Source organism: Phocoena phocoena, chromosome 21 (assembly GCF_963924675.1).
Source record: "Phocoena phocoena chromosome 21, mPhoPho1.1, whole genome shotgun sequence".
NCBI lineage: Eukaryota > Metazoa > Chordata > Mammalia > Artiodactyla > Phocoenidae > Phocoena > Phocoena phocoena.
The window spans coordinates 23,502,294-23,518,126 of record NC_089239.1 but is presented as its reverse complement, the minus strand read 5'-3'; the positions used below and the strand labels follow the sequence as shown (position 1 = coordinate 23,518,126).

The window sequence follows — 15,833 nt, the reverse complement described above, 5'->3', positions numbered from 1 at the left end:
TCTTCTCCACTCAGCATATTCCACAAACATCTTCCCATCATTATTAAATACAAAAACATGAATTTCCTCGGCTCTCTATACTCAGTGTGTGGATTGTGCCATAACTCATTTAAACGTGCTCCTCCTGTTGGGTGTTTAGGGTGTTTCCGAGTTTTCACTATTACAGAAGCTACCAGTTAAACATCCTTGTACATAAATCTTCACTCCACCTCTCATTACCTCACATATGTAGGTTCCTAGAAGTGGAATTACGGGAGCAGAGAGTTCAAAAATTTTAAGACATTAAGTGCACCCCCCCCCCACAGATAAAAAGGCCAGACTTCAAAGTCAGAAATGGAGGGTCCTCCGGCATTTCATTTCAACTTGTCCTGCAGTCACTACCAATTAACTAGCAATCTGTCCCCTCTACCTCAAGACGCCTTCAATGACATTTGTGGCAGACACAGGGTCTACCTGCCTGACTCCCTCCTGTCCCCCATTCAAGAATTCAGGAGGCATTATTCTACTCTCCACCTTAGTCTCTTTTTTCATCACCTCATTCTCCCAACTGTCACCTTCCAACACCCTCCCCACTCATATTCCACCACCCCACACACCCACTAACATCTTAACCACGTGCCAGGACACTCTGGTCCACCACTGTAACTTTTCTCATCATCTTCAATAATTGTAGGGTAAGGAGAACAGGAAAAGCTCTCTTCAAAAATAACATGATAGATATTACTTGAAACAAAGTTATTTGTATGCACTTTCTTCTCACTCAAAATGTCAACCTCATGAGATGGGAAAATCAGTTGGATTCTAAGTTTATGGGGCCAGGACAGTGTCTTCTATCTAGAAGGTATTTCTTTGGTTCCTACAAAAACCTGACATCCATAAGCTCAAAAAGAACAAATTAAATAGGAAGCTCATCTTTTCTTTGATCACATTAGGTGTGTGAGTATCAAATGCTCTTACACAGATAGCAACAGACTGCTAAGGACGCTGGAAAAGAAATTATTTATGAAAATGACAGAGCAAGTAGTTAACTCTCAAAAATGTTTAATCAAATGGGCAGAAGACCTAAATAGACACTTCTCCAAAGACATACAGATTGCCAACAAACACATGAAAAGATGCTCAACATCACTAATCATTAGAGAAATGCAAATCAAAACTACAATGAGGTATCACCTCACACCAGTCAGAATGGCCATCATCAAAAAATCTACAAACAATAAATGCTGGAGAGGGTGTGGAGAAAAGGGAACCCTCCTGCACTGTTGGTGGGAATGTAAACTGATACAGCCACTATGGAGAACAGCATGGAGGTTCCTTAAAAAACTAAAAATAGAGCTACCATATGACCTAGCAATCCCACTACTGGGCATATACCCTGAGAAAACCATCATTCAAAAAGACTCATGTACCACAATGTTCACTGCAGCTCTATTTACAATAGCCAGGACATGGAAGCAACCTAAGTGTCCATCAACAGATGAATGGATAAAGGAGATGTGGCACATATATACAATGGAATATTACTCAGCCATGAAGATAAACAAAATTGAGTTATCTGTAGTGAGGTGGATGGATCTAGAGTCTGTCATACAGAGGGAAGTAAGTCAGAAAGAGAAAAACCAATACCATATGCTAACGCATATATATGGAATCTAAAAAAATGGTACCAATTAACCTAGTGGCAGGGCAGGAATAAAGACGCAGATGTAGAGAACGGACTTGAGGACACAGGGGAGGAAAGGGAAGCTGGGACGAAGTGAGAGAGTGGCACAGACATATATACACTATCAAATGTAAAATAGATGGCTAGTGGGAAGCAGCCGCATAGCACAGGGAGATCAGCTCGGTGCTTTGTGACCACCTAGAGGGATGGGATAGGGAGGGTGGGAGGGAGTCTCAAGAGGGAGAGGATAGGGGGATATATGTATACATATAGCTGATTCACTTTGTTGTACAGCAGAAACTAACACAACATTTTAAAGCAATTATACTCCAATAAAGACGTGAAAAAAAAAAACTGGATAGGCTTTTATCACACAAAACCCTGAAGTAAGATATTTTGTTGAACTAAATTGGTCTTGCCCTTGATATAAAAATGCTTAGAATCCATCACCAGAAAGAACAGCACAGCCTTCTGTTTCTCATAAACATGGGGCTACAAGGCATGCACACAGGGCACGGGACATACGGAGACATTTTTTGCTTTGCCTCTTGTTCTTTCTTGCTTATCGAAGCTGAATACTAAATTGATAAAGTGGACTATAAGTCAAAACAGAAACAAACAAAAAACAAACCCATGACTCTGTGGCCTTCCTAGAGAGCGACACACTCGTGAAACAAAGTCCTTCTTGCTTGTTCAGAATGGAAAATTCAAAGTATCACAACTATACCGCGAATCCCATTTTTGTATGACAAGCAAGGTCAACATGGGCAGAGCCAACAGGGAGGGACCACAGATTCCCTATTCAAAGCACTGCCTAAAAGGTGGAGAACAAGTTCCATCAGCTTGTTTTCCTGCATAGCCTGGCCTCAATGAAACAATGAAAAGGTTTGGCCCTGGGAAGAGATCCTTGACTCAGTGGTTCTCTGCCTTTGCTCTGGCCCACATACCTGAGTGACAGGGATCCAGGATACACTGGTGAACGTGAGAGGCTTACTACAGGGTCGGGGGAGAGACAAAGAGAAGAGGGGGCTGCAGACGGTCTCAAGTCTGAAGGTTCTGTGTGGTTTCTAAAAGCCCCCTCCTCTCCATGATTCTGATACACACATAAGTCCCATCCCTCAAAGATGACAGAACCATGCAACCCCATTTTATAGATGTGAAAACTAAGGTCCAGAAAGGAGAAGTGATTGGAGAGTTAATGAAAGAGCTGAGTCAACTCTGGGCCTCTGGACTCTTGAGTTCATGCACCTCCCACTACCCAGAGCCTTGTACATAGCTGTCTGTCAACAAATATTTAATAAATAAATGAAGTAAGGACTCAGTGTTTGCGTTCACTGAACAAAATAATCGCCTGAGTTACTGCAATGGTTCATATCATGGGGTCCCTGGATCCCCAGTAGAACTCAAAGTTACTGATGGGAGTGGGAAGGTGGTAACTAGTTTTAGAACCTCAGAAGGCCCAATAGGTCTAACAGCTTATCTAAGAAACGGCTGCCCAGGTTGCCTACAACGTCAAGTTTCTCTACTTTGGGCTGGAATTAGATCAACTAGATTTGCTGATGCTGGCTCTCTCAAGTCAACCAGGAGTTCTGACTGCAAGTCTAACGTGTTTCTAAGTAATAAAAATGGGCATATGAAGTCTTCCTAACTACACACAATCTGTTTCAGAGACCATCTGTCAAAAGATGGAGCTGGGGAGAGGGGAAATCATTTTAAAAGGCTCTCTCAAGGCAAAACGCTGGTGACTGTGCGTCCTCTGGACGGGTCAGAGCCCAGCCTCAGGTGCCTGTGGACGTGACTCTTCCTGCCTGTGTATTTCTCTTGGTATTTTATATAAAATACTGACTTCAGGTCTCAATCTGGACCCTATAGATAACTTACCATTCTTTGCTGAAAAAAAATCAACGTTTAATCAAATCTCGTCACTCCCAAGCCCACCAGCACCCCTCCACCGTGAGGGCCACTGCTTGACCCCGCCTTGGGCAGACATTACAACCAAATACTGATCAGACTCAGGCCAAAAGTAGGGCACGAATGGGGCCAACAGGGACAGAAAGCCCTAACTTCCTACCCCTGTGTGAGAAGGGGTCCCATACAGACCAAAAGAAGAACTGATTTTATTGTTAACAATAACTATTTCACAGCAATTTATGTTATTTTTATATACCACTTTATGTATTTTATATCTCTTGTAAATATATACTATCTATTATATTTATTTTCACATATGCTGTCACATATCATTTTCACATATATAGTGTTAGGTACATAGTAAGCATTCAATAAATGCAAGTTCACTGAGTCCCTTTAAAGATGTTACAGCAAAAACTAAAATCAGTTAAGGGCATACAATTAATAACAGATAATGAAGAGTCTTCAGCAATGATGAAGAAAATTCAGACTACAGCAAAGTGAGCTTGGGAAGGTTTTTTCTTGATATGAAGAGGGAAAATACATTGGTCCAATCATTTTTATTTCCATATCATTTGGTCTCCATGGACACCATCTATCTTCTCTTCTGACAGAAAAAAAACTCACTGACAATATCATATGTCACTGTTAAATACTTTAATGCTTTACATAAAATAGTTATGCTGTGTTTAATTTCTTACCATTATTATTTTCTCTCAGAACAAGTAAAATCCCTTCTTGCTGAAAATTCTATAAGAGAAAGTCAGTGCTTAATCCACAGTCATGATTCCCTGGCTTTTCAAGTTAAGAATAATCTGATAAAATTCTGAAAGTGAATGCCTTACACATTTGTAGATTGCTATAACTTATGCAACCTTCTTTCATAACAGTATCTCATTTGTTCCCAAAAGCAACCCTATCAGATATACAGTTAAGTATTATTATCGCCTTCCATAGCACTCACCCCTAAAGGTAATTACTGTCTTTATTTTTTAGCTGGGTATTGTCAGCTCACCAACTAGAATGCAATCTCCCCAGAGGGTAAAGAAACTGTCTTCCTGTTCCCAGTTGAACCCACAGAACGTAGCACTGTGTCTGGGGCATAGTGAATGTTCTAGGAATAGTTATTAAATGAATAAACTCCCTTATCTGCTTTAAGCCTTTTTTGGTATAAAGAACATAATAGAACCATGTCCCAGATACCCCATTTAGAGTTCAGTGGTCTGTTCTCTATCAAAAGGAAACTGTGTAAAAATGCTCTAAAAACAAGGGAGCTTATATGCCATTATACTAAGAATAAAAGTACAGTGTCCTTGGAAACAAGAGAAAATCGATGCATGTCAAACATCCAAATGTTAAACATCCAAAGTTTCAAATTTTCCACTACTGGGTTTAAACGTGTTTAACTAGCTTTGGTATACTGAACATTTGCCTAATAAAGCAGGAAAGTGGAGGAACAGAAAAGTTGGGTCATGGTTCACTGAGCTGTCAGGACTTTTGTTTGCCATAATTGGCTTCCAATTTAACCACAAATGCTTACTTTCGATTAGGATGACATTTTTACAGGTAAGTAAGTCTGAAATATGCAGAGTTATCTCTAACTTTTGAAGGTCAAAAGAAAAAAAAAACTCGACTCATTGAGAATAAAGTATGTAAATGTTTAATATTAAGAATCAGTTACGAATCATAACAGACAAGAACCCGGATCTAAGAGGCCAAAATCTAACTTCTTACACAACAGGCTAAGTTATAAATTATAATCATTCACTAATTACAGTGAAATTCTGGACTCTGCCCCATCGATCAATAGATTTTTCAAGGTTACCCCTTAAAATGACCAGGTTAAGTCCTAAATATTCCATCTGCTGAACTTTCCTTAGAAAACACAAGTTTTTCCGGGATTTCACCCTGATGGGGGGGGGGGGGGCGGGTGAGAAAACTAGAAAATCCTGAATCTGTGTGCATGAAGTTAAACAGGGGTCCCCCTCCAAGTCGTGACAAGGAGCGTACATCTGCCTAACATCAAGACCATCCACCTTTCCCATTCGGTCTGTCATCAGGCCCCTGTCTGCACCTGCCCCTAAGCACCAAAAAGCGCAGGCTGCTAAATCCCAATGTTATCTGCAGTCGGTCTGAAACTAATAAATGAAGGCAGGCTTGACAGCAACCTTGGTGATTCCTGAAAATCCACAAGAGGAAATGTAACTATCCTTCACCCTCCCTCGCCATTCATCAAAAGCAGACCGAGTCACAGCAACTGGGAGGCCGGGGGCAGAAGGCAAATGCCAGCACTCTTCCTCAAGTAGGAAGCTTCTGCGTTTTCTTAACCAAGGACAGGGCGCACTACCCGTTGCCCACACTGCAGGGAGGAGGCTGAAGAGGGAGGGAGCAGGTAAAATGTCCCCAAGTTCCAAACACTATACTCTGGGGGCAAAAACGACTGAAAGCCACGCCGCTCGCGTGTGGCAACCTCGACTGCTAGTGCCGGGGGTCACATTCACAACGATGACCAGCGGTCCTGCCTACACCGACTGACCTCAGCGCCTCGCCTGGTGCCTGGAAGGCTGTTTCTGCGCCCGGCTCGGGCTGCCTGCCTCCTTTCCGCTTCTCCCCCTCTAATGGGGTAAGGGGGTGAGGACGGCCCACGCAGCCACACCTGGGGCCCAAACAGAGATGCCGGCGCGTCCCAGTAGGGGGATGAGCTGCATCCTGAAACCCTCTGAACTTGGAAAGGCAGCCCGAGCCCTCTCGGGGCCGGCTTCCAGGCCGTAGCGCCCCGAGCGGGCGGGCGCCACGATCGGCCACGACTGGCATCGCTCGGTGGGCGAGCCCGGCCCGCGAGGCGGAAAGGAAGTGGCTGCCGCGGCTTTGCACCAACCACGTTCGGCCGGCGGGCGAATGCCACTCGGCGCCCCGAGCGGGGTCGGAGGGCGCGGGGCGGGCACTCCCGTCCCCACCCCGCCGCCGCCGGCGCCCCGGGACCCCCAGGGGACGCCGGCCCTGGGCCTGCCAGCAGGGCGCCGCTCGGTCCCCGGAGGCTCCCCGCCCCCACCTCGCCCGCTCCGTAGCCAAGGCGGGTCAGGCCCAGCGCGCGAGTACGGCCCGGGGGCGCCCGCGGGGACCCGGAGGCGCCCGGCGCTAGGCCGCGGCCGGGCCGCTGACCCCTGGGCGCGGCGCCCTCCCGGGACGCGCCGCCCGAGCCCCCCGCGCGCCGGGACAAGTGCAGTGACAAAGCCCCAGGGCCAGGCCGGGCGCTGGCCGGCGGGAAGGAGGACGCGGCGTGCCTCCCGGGCGGTGGCGGCAGCGGCCCAGCCCCCAGGAAGCCGGGCGCGCCGGCCAGGCCCCGCGCGCAGCCCCGCTCCAAGCCCGCCCGCCGGCCCCGGCCGCTGGCACCCGACGCCCGCGACTCTTCCCCGAGCCCGGCGGGCGGGCGAGCCCCGGGACCGCCGCCGGGCGCCCCATCAAGTTTCCTCTGGCCGCGGCGGGAGGCGCCTCTCCCGGCCCGGGCGCGGGGCTCAGGCTGAGGGTGGACTGCGGGTTCCTGCCTATTTACGCCAGAGGCTGCCTGGAGAGAGGCACCGCCAGCGGGCAAGGAGAAGGACCCGCTCCCCTCCTTCGGACCTGGTGGCGACGGCCTCCGTAAACATACACACGCACACACATGCACGCGAGAATTTTGTTTGAAAAGGAGGCCCGACTCTAGCGGACCTGCACCCCCCACACACCACCTGGGGCGCAGAATCACACAGAGCAGGTCTGTGTCCATGGAGCCACCTCTCCGCATCTGCAAATCCAAAAGTGAAATTAAACCTCCACCAACCTCCTCCTCCTCCTCCTCGCAGCCTCAGCAGCCCCAGTAGCAGCAGCAACAGCAGCAGAACCTGCTTCCCCTAAAATCAGATGATCCATAACAGCGCCGACTGTTCCTCCAAAAATCAGTATTAATATTTATGAACCTCAGCATTTTCCGTCTGCAAAACATCGTGTCAAACCATCAGGACGCGCGCACACACATATCCCCTCCAGTCCTCATAAACATGCCCTCGAGAAAAACACACACGCACAGTCACAACTATTATTTGAAAAATGTTACCTCTCAGTGTGCTTTTTCACGCTATCAATACAATTCCGCAAGGCTTAAGTGTTGCTAGGATGTGTGAAATGGAAATGAAAGCCCGTCAGTTGAATAATCGCAGGAACAAAACTAAAAGTTACTCCCCGGCTTGCCTGAGAACAGTCCAGATCGAAAGCAAAACAAGGAGAGGAAACTGCGAAGCGCTGAGGCTGGAAATCCCCCCACCCCCCGCCCTCCCGGTGCCTCGCTCCCTCCCTCCCTCCCTCCGTCCCTCGCTCGCTCCCCCCTCCGCCCTCCTCCCTCCGCCCTTCCTCCCCAGTGTTTGTTTCAAGCTTGTGCAACTGGGAGGTGGAGGCGGAGGGAGGGCGCGAGCTGCCCGGCCTGGAGGTGCGGAAGTTCGCCGCCGCTGTTCATTGGCAGGCAGCGCCGCTTTCATCATTTCTCAGAAAAGTCAATTTCATTTTCACTTACCCACGTCGCGGCAGCTGGAGCAACAAGCGGCTGCGCGTGAGTCTGCTGCTCGCACACCCGGGCGCTCACACTCGAGTGGGGGTCCGGGGGGTGGGGTACTGGGCGCGAGCTTGGGTTCCGGCCGTAAGCTGGCGGCGGTAGGAGGGGACCGCAGGTACCTACCTGACTCTCCATCCTAAGGGTCACCTGAAGGTAGGGAAGGAGGGAGGAGGAGGGCGTGTCGGGGAGGCAAAGCTCTTGCCATGCAGTTGGTGGGGCAGGTGTCAGCCGTGTTTAGAGCCTGTTTTCTGAGTGAATAAAAATTCACTTTGTAACACTGCCCACTTCCAAGGAATACAAGGAGCGATTAACTGACGAGAGAGCATTACTTAAGATACTAGAGCAGTAACTGGGCCAATAACGCATCCTTAACTTTATTTGAACCCTTATCAGTAGCTGAGCGTGTAACCATTTGAAGGGCAGCTGTCATCAGGGACACCGCCTGGAGCTCCGTCTGGGGGCGAAAAGGAAGGCCTTCCCCTAGTAAGTCACCAGCAGCGTCCTCCCAGACTGAGTGTGCAACAGAAGTTCCCTCCCTGCAGGATGAGATGGGCAAGGGTGAGAGCTAATTTTCCTGAAAGATGTCTTAATGTGGCTGGTCCAGGAGAGGGGTTTTATACTGTAGTACATGCAGCTAGGTTCAAATCTGGCCTCTTTAACTTACTAGCTGGGCATCCCCAGTCAAGTTGCTTAACCTAACGCCTCAGTATTCAATGCCTTGAAATGGGGATGAGTGAGAGAATGCAAGAATACGGGGGCAGCACCTGTCACCTTCAAGGTGTGTTAGCTCAAACTAATACAGTTCACTTGGGACCTGCCGTTTTTGGGGTCCCTTGTTTTAAAGTATAGATTCTCACCTGGTTATACCTGTTTCTTCCCCCACATGCAGTTTCATTGGCCTTCTCCCAAACTTCTCTTCCCGACACAGAAAGTCCCTTCCTGAGAGGCCAGAGCTACATATATGTAAACACTTTTCTAAAAACATAGCTCCAACACCCTCTTTGTCACAGAAGTATTCAGTTCTATGGACTGGAAAAAGAAAAGTATCTCAATGTTTTTGGTGAGGAGACAGCTGAGGGTTTACGCTTCTGTTTTGTGGCCGTGGTCTCAAAAATAGATTTCCCATGCACCATTATTTCTTATCCCCTCATAGAATACTATCTGACCCAGCCAGCCACTTTCTTATTTCGTAAAGCAATGACTATTATAGGTGATTAGAGTAACTGTATACACACTCTGTAGGACAGTTGTCCCTCTTTACCACCCATGGGCCCAAATTAAAAACCCAGTAGTCCTTAATGTTTTCCTTCCCCCCAACACACATCCAATCGGTAGTAACCTACTGACCCGTTGATGCTGATCCCAAATCTCTCTGGGCCTGGCCCCTCCTCCATCCCCTTTGCATCGCCTTTATTCAGCTATGGCAGTGGCCTCAGAACTGGGCTTCTGAACTAGGGCTCATCCAGGTTAACAGCCGGGTTAAGCAGAAAATCAACTTCAGGTGAAGCACGATTGCAACCCAAACTCCACCCCTCAAAAATCTCCCCACAGCCTTCAGAATAAAGTCCATATTATTTGACAAGACATAAAAAGCCCGTTATAATCTGGCACCAAACTTCCTTTCCAGCCCCATCTCTTGCTACTGTGCCCCACGAGCTCTACACCCCTCCCTTGTCAACCCAGCTTCCATTCCTTTTGGTAAAACAACAGAGCCATCCTCTTGTTCGTTGTTTTATCCTTAGCATGGTGTCCAGCACGGAGGCACTCGACTACTTGGGAATTAATAGTTCCTTGCCCTGGGTTCTCAAAAAATATTTTAGACTTTATCAGAGTATTTTTACTATAAATGTAATCGATATCTATTGTGCAGAATGCAGGAAGTACAGAAAAGTTGAAAAGAAAATATGACACCTGCGATCTTACCAGTAAGGAATAGACCTGATGATATTTTTATGTGTTTCCTTCTAGTAATTTTTTTTTTTTTTTTTTTTTTTGGCTCCACCACGCAGCATGCAGGGCTCTTAGTTCCCTGACCAGGAATCGAACCTGTGCCTCCTGCAGTGGAAGCACGGAGTCTTACCCACTGGACCACCAGGGAAGTCCCTCTAGTAATTTTTCTCAAGGGCCATTTCCAGTCCTCATCTGCTCAGTGTCTCTGTATCATTTAATAATTCCCATCATACTGCCTGATGCCTATGTGACAACCTTCTCCTGTTTTATTTCTTGGCTGGCTCCCCTTCTGCTGCCAGCCTCCTAAATTATGGTGTTTCTAGACATTCTGTCCTCACCCCTCCTATTTTCTCATTCTACATGCTTTCTCTTTGAGTGCTTTCACCCACATCCAAAGCTTCAGATAATCACTATTTGGTGATAACTCCATAATCTATAATTTCTAAGCTCTGGATGCATTTATTCTAGATGTTCCTCGGGTACAACAAATTAGTTATGTCCAAAACTAAACTTATAACATCTTTCCCCACCACCTTGTATTTGTCACTTCATTAACCAGCCAGGGAACTGGGAGGCATCACCAACTCCCACCTTTCCTGAACCCCTGGAGCTCCCTGGGCATGGGTATCATTTCCAATTTCCAGGCCCCTAAACTCATAAAACGTAGACTGAATTTCATTCGGTTCTTATGTGCTGGAAGACATGTAAATCTGACCCCCAAATCCACTGTGTATTGATATACATCATCAAGAAATATTTTAGCCCTTTGATGAGATGCATACAGTCATAAATCTCTGTGGAAAACGGATCAGTATAGCAAAATATAACCTTTTTGAAAGTTTCTGGAAAAAATGGCCTTGGCCATACCAAAGAAATCTGACCAAACACCTGGTCTAAAGCAACAGATGTTGTTTGAGCAGTGTAGTATATTGAAACTAGAGTGAGCTCCTGAGTGAGGCATGTTTATGTTTCACCTGCAGGATGGACATCCTAGGACCGTCTACCTGGATGCATCAGAACTCATTTCTTTTCAAGGGAGTCGAGAAAGGACAGGTTACTTGGCCATGCAGCAATTGACCTCTCCATGACTGAAGCTTAAAGATACATTCAAGGTTAGCCCCTCTCAAATGGGTTTTTAATTTATTTTTCTGATAAATGAGAATAGTTTGATAAAATTATTCAAGCAATAATCCTTTATTGAACCAAGTAATAATAATTTATTGAATCATTTATTGAGTCAAGTAATAATCATTTATTGAATGCCCAAGAACTTTTCTCATGAACAAAACAAATGAAAATCTCTGCCTTTCAAGAAGTTTTCTTACAGTCTAGTAAATTGGAATGTTAATTTCCATTGTATCATCCTAGTAATGACTCGGACATCACCTCCATCTATAATCGCAGTCTTTACAACTGTATATTAAAGTTATGAATGTAGAATATGGTGGCGTGCTCACTAAAGGATTAAGTATTTATAGGTGTGATTAAATCAGTGCCCCCCTCATCAGTCTGTCAGTTGATGCCCTAATTTTCCCCACAGTATCTCTGGTACCACTTCGGTCCTGGCCACCAAGGCTCTCTTCCATGCTGCTATAATTTAGCAGAGGTTATAAAATCATGGAAAATGAGTGTTCCACACTTGCCAGAGCAGTTGGCCAATATAAAGCAAAGAATATCATTGTGAAGTCCACACTGAATAAATATACAGCCACATTAGATTGCAGCTGAAACAGTAGAACTGCAAAGATGTTGAAAAAGCCATCAATCAAAGTTCAGGGACCATAGGCATCAAGTTGGAGAAATTCTTATCTATTACCTCATGTAACAGTTTCTTCCATTTTGCTAGAAACTCTAAAATGAGGTGCATTGTGTTGCAATTATTCTCTGAAAATAATGAATTTAAATTGAGCAATATATTGCCCAATCCTTAGTAACAAATATTAATTTTGTCCTGTTCTTCTGATGACGTAAGGGAAGAAATACTCTTTAAAAGTGCCAAGATGTTTGTGTGTGTGTGTGTGTGTGTGTGTGTGTGTGTGTGTGTATAGGGGCAGAGAGGGAGAGAGAGATGAGTGAATTTTTCTCGTCCAAAAGGAAGGCTTTCAACTTTGAAAACTTCAAAAAAATTTTTTTTGCTATAATTTCTCTGTCTCATCCCAAATGGATTTGAAATATTCATTATTTCTCTAAGGTAATCAACTATAAAGTAGTGCTTTTAAAGTCAGAAGGAAAAAGTGCCTATAGCCTTGCCTTGAAGTTCTTTAGAAAAAATTACTATAATAGTTTCAAGTATTAAAAATATTTTAGGGACTTTGCTGGTGGCGCAGTGGTTAAGAATCCGCCTGCCAGTGCAGGGGACACAGGTTCGAGCCCTGATCCAGGAAGATCCCACGTGCCCCGGAGCAACTAAGCCTGTGCACCACAACTACTGAGCCTGCGCTCTAGAGCCTACAAGCCACAACTACTGAGCCCGCCTGCCACAACTACTGAAGCCTGCTCATCTAGAGCCTGTGCTCCACAACAAGAGAAGCCACTGCAATGAGAAGCCCGCGAACTGCAATGAAGAGTAGCCCCTGCTCGCCACAACTAGAGAAAGCCCGTGCACAGCAATGAAGACCCAACGCAGCCAAAAATAAATAAATAAAATAAAAATTTAAATAAATTTCCAGTTTGTAACATAAATTCAGCAAACCACTGAATATTCGGATTCACTGAATCCGAATATTTGAAGAATTTTTGTTACAGCTTCCACCACTTCCCTATAAGCTCCTCATTCACAGCATGTGAACCTTGATGATGTTCAGTCTGTTCTCTTTGTCCCAAAACTTCTGAGCATTTTGAATAACACACCTTATCCTATTGGAAAATGTTTGGAAGTTTGCCAATCAGAAAGACAGAAGAGTCAGAAAACAAAGGACTGACAGTATTTTTAAATACTCCTACTTCCTCAGAAAGTTTCATCTCCACTACATCCAAAAGGTGCACGACAATTCACACGTACACCTCTCGGCGCTGCCTCCTTCTCCTGAGATGCAACTCCAAGACATTTCCTAGCCGTGCTCCTCAGGTAAGAACAAGGCAAGACCAACCCCTGCTCTCCTGGAGCTTACATTCTAGTGGGGGTGATGTCAACAGACAGACAAACAAACCAAGAAAATAGTTACAGATTTGTATCCGTGTTCTGAGGGAAACAAACACGACTTTGGATAGAAAATACTGGGGGATCTAGGTGGTCAAGGAAGGTTTCTCAAGGAGAAAATGACATTTAAGCCAAAACTTGGAGGAGAGGAGACTGTATTCGTTTCCTGGGGCTGCCATAACACAGTACCACAAGCCAGGTGGTGGAAGTAACAGAAACGCATTGCCTCACAGTTCTGGAAGCTGGAAGTCCAAGATCAAGGTGTCCACAGAGTTGGCTCCTTCTGAGGGTTATGGGGGAAGGATCTGTTCCTTGCCTCCTGGCTTCTGGTGTTGGCCAGCAATCCTGGGCATTCTTTGGCTTGTAGCAGCATCACTCCATCTCTCCCTTCATCTTCACGTGGTGTTCTCCCTGGATGTGTGTCTGTATCCAAATTTCCCCATTTTATAGGGACACTAGTCTTATTGGATTAGGGGCCCACCATACTCCAATATGATCTCATCTTAATTCATTACATCTGCAAAGACAATCTGAGATATTGGGGGATTAGGAGTTCAATATATGAATTTTGAGGGGGACACACTTCAACACGTAACTGATATCCATCGTGTGATGAAGCCCCGAGCCAGAGGGAAGACTGAACACAAAGGCCATGAAAAGCAAAAGGGTCTGGCATATTCTGGAAACCAAAAGAAGGTGAATGTGACTTAAGAGTTCTGAATGAAGGTAAGAAGGACACAGGCAGGTGGGCAGAGGCCAGATCAAGGACTTTGGATTTTATTCCAAGATCAATGGGAAGATTTTGAAGGGTTCTGTGGTCTTAAAAGGTCACGCTATAAATTTCCCAACTGTCTCCTCAACATCAATGAAATGCAAGGATTTCTTAATTTGTGTATTTCTCAGAAGAATTTGTAACTGTTCTTGCACTGACCTCTCAGTTCATTACATGATGAATTTGTTGAGGAAACAATGCATTGGGGATATTTTGAAACAGTTTAATCTTCTTTTTCATTTCTTTTTGGCATTCCTAAGGTATTTCTTTCCCTTTAACTTTCTGTCTGATTTTCATCTCCACAAATAAAAGAAGTAAATTTTTACTTCATTCTTTTTACCCTATCCCCATAAAAACTTCCCTTAAAAAAAAAGAAGATATATTCAACTGTGGATTCCGGGCACATGCTATTTTCCTGTTTTGAGTGAATGATGATAATTTTCAGAGATTGTGTCACCACAAAATCAACATTCATTCCAAAATTTAATGGTTTCAAATGTATTTCTTTTTTTGATTTCTAAAAATTTTCAAATTTCTTTTCCATCAGAAACCCCTTGTGTGTAATAAATAGTTTCCACAAAACTGAATTTTTGTTGGCAGAACAATCGGCGTAAGTAAAACTTCACGATTTGCCTTGGGTGTTTTGTAATTTGAAAGCAAATGTTGGTTTAAACAGCCCACCATATATTTTGTCAATGTCCAGCTGTGGATGCTGGGTTTTTAGCACCACTTCTTTCCGGACAACCAAAAAAAATATCACTTTCTTTCCTGTTTTACATATTGAGGTTCTGCGTAAGATTTCATTTGGGGAAAAGGTTCTGTCGCTTTAAAAAAAAAATGGAAAAAAGCCACCAATACTACTGGAAGTTAGTTTTGCTTCATTTTCCTATAACTGGAGATAAGAAAGAAAACACGACAAACCATAAGTGAAGACCCTTAAGACTGAAGGAGAGAAAGAAATATGCAGACCCAGGAACAGACGCCCGAGGGAGGGTTGATGGGTGAGTTCACGCTGGGTGGCTGGGCGGAGCCAGCCTCTGCGAAGGGGCCAACATTGTAGGTTCACCCTCACTTGAGTTGCTCAGGTTGTCTCCATATTTCCTTGTTTTTATTTCCTACCTTGATGAGAACTTTTCATCTTTTCAGGGATGCAGAACCAACAGATTCATGACAACTCGTTTCACAATGTATGTGGTTGATGTCATGTTTATATGACACTTTTTTTTTTTTTTTTGCTGTACGCGGGCCTCTCACTGTTGTGGCCTCTCCCGTTGCGGAGCACAGGCTCCAGACGCGCAGGCTCAGCGGCCATGGCTCACGGGCCCAGACGCTCCGCGCCGGACCGGGGCACGAACACGTGTCCCCTGCATCGGCAGGCGGACTCTTAACCACTGCGCCACCAGGGAAGCCCTATATGACACTTTTGACCAAGCCTTTTCCCTCATTGAGAAATTAGAGGAACACTACCCTAGCCCTGTCATCTTCCACAATGCTTACAAATATTTTACCACATATACACTCTTACTGGTATTTCTCCTTATGATGAACTTAAGTAAGATAGCAGGAAATTTATGTTCCATTGAGGGTAAAAGGAAAACAAAGTTTTATATGTACAGTAAGGTCACCCTACAGATGTTCATATAAGTAAGGTGAAAAGGAACTACATCAAAACATTAATAGTGGTTGTCTTTGAGAGATGGAACTATGGGTGATTTTTTTCCTTTTGAAAAATTAACATTTTTAAGAATAGATTTTCCTTTTATTAATGTAAACATTTTAATATATTTTTATAGGTGATTTCAGAAAATTATTT

General features: G+C 45.0%; 1 protein-coding gene across 1 annotated transcript in view; it reads right to left on the bottom strand.

The window, feature by feature from the left end:
• The window catches only part of IRF2 (interferon regulatory factor 2), an 85,070-nt gene extending 77,232 nt beyond the window's left edge, over positions 1-7,838 (bottom strand). The window contains exon 1 of the mRNA XM_065899877.1: positions 7,668-7,838. The gene's annotated coding sequence lies outside the window, so the exon portion shown is untranslated. The remainder of the gene's footprint in view (positions 1-7,667) is intronic.
• Positions 7,839-15,833: the final 7,995 nt, after the last annotated feature.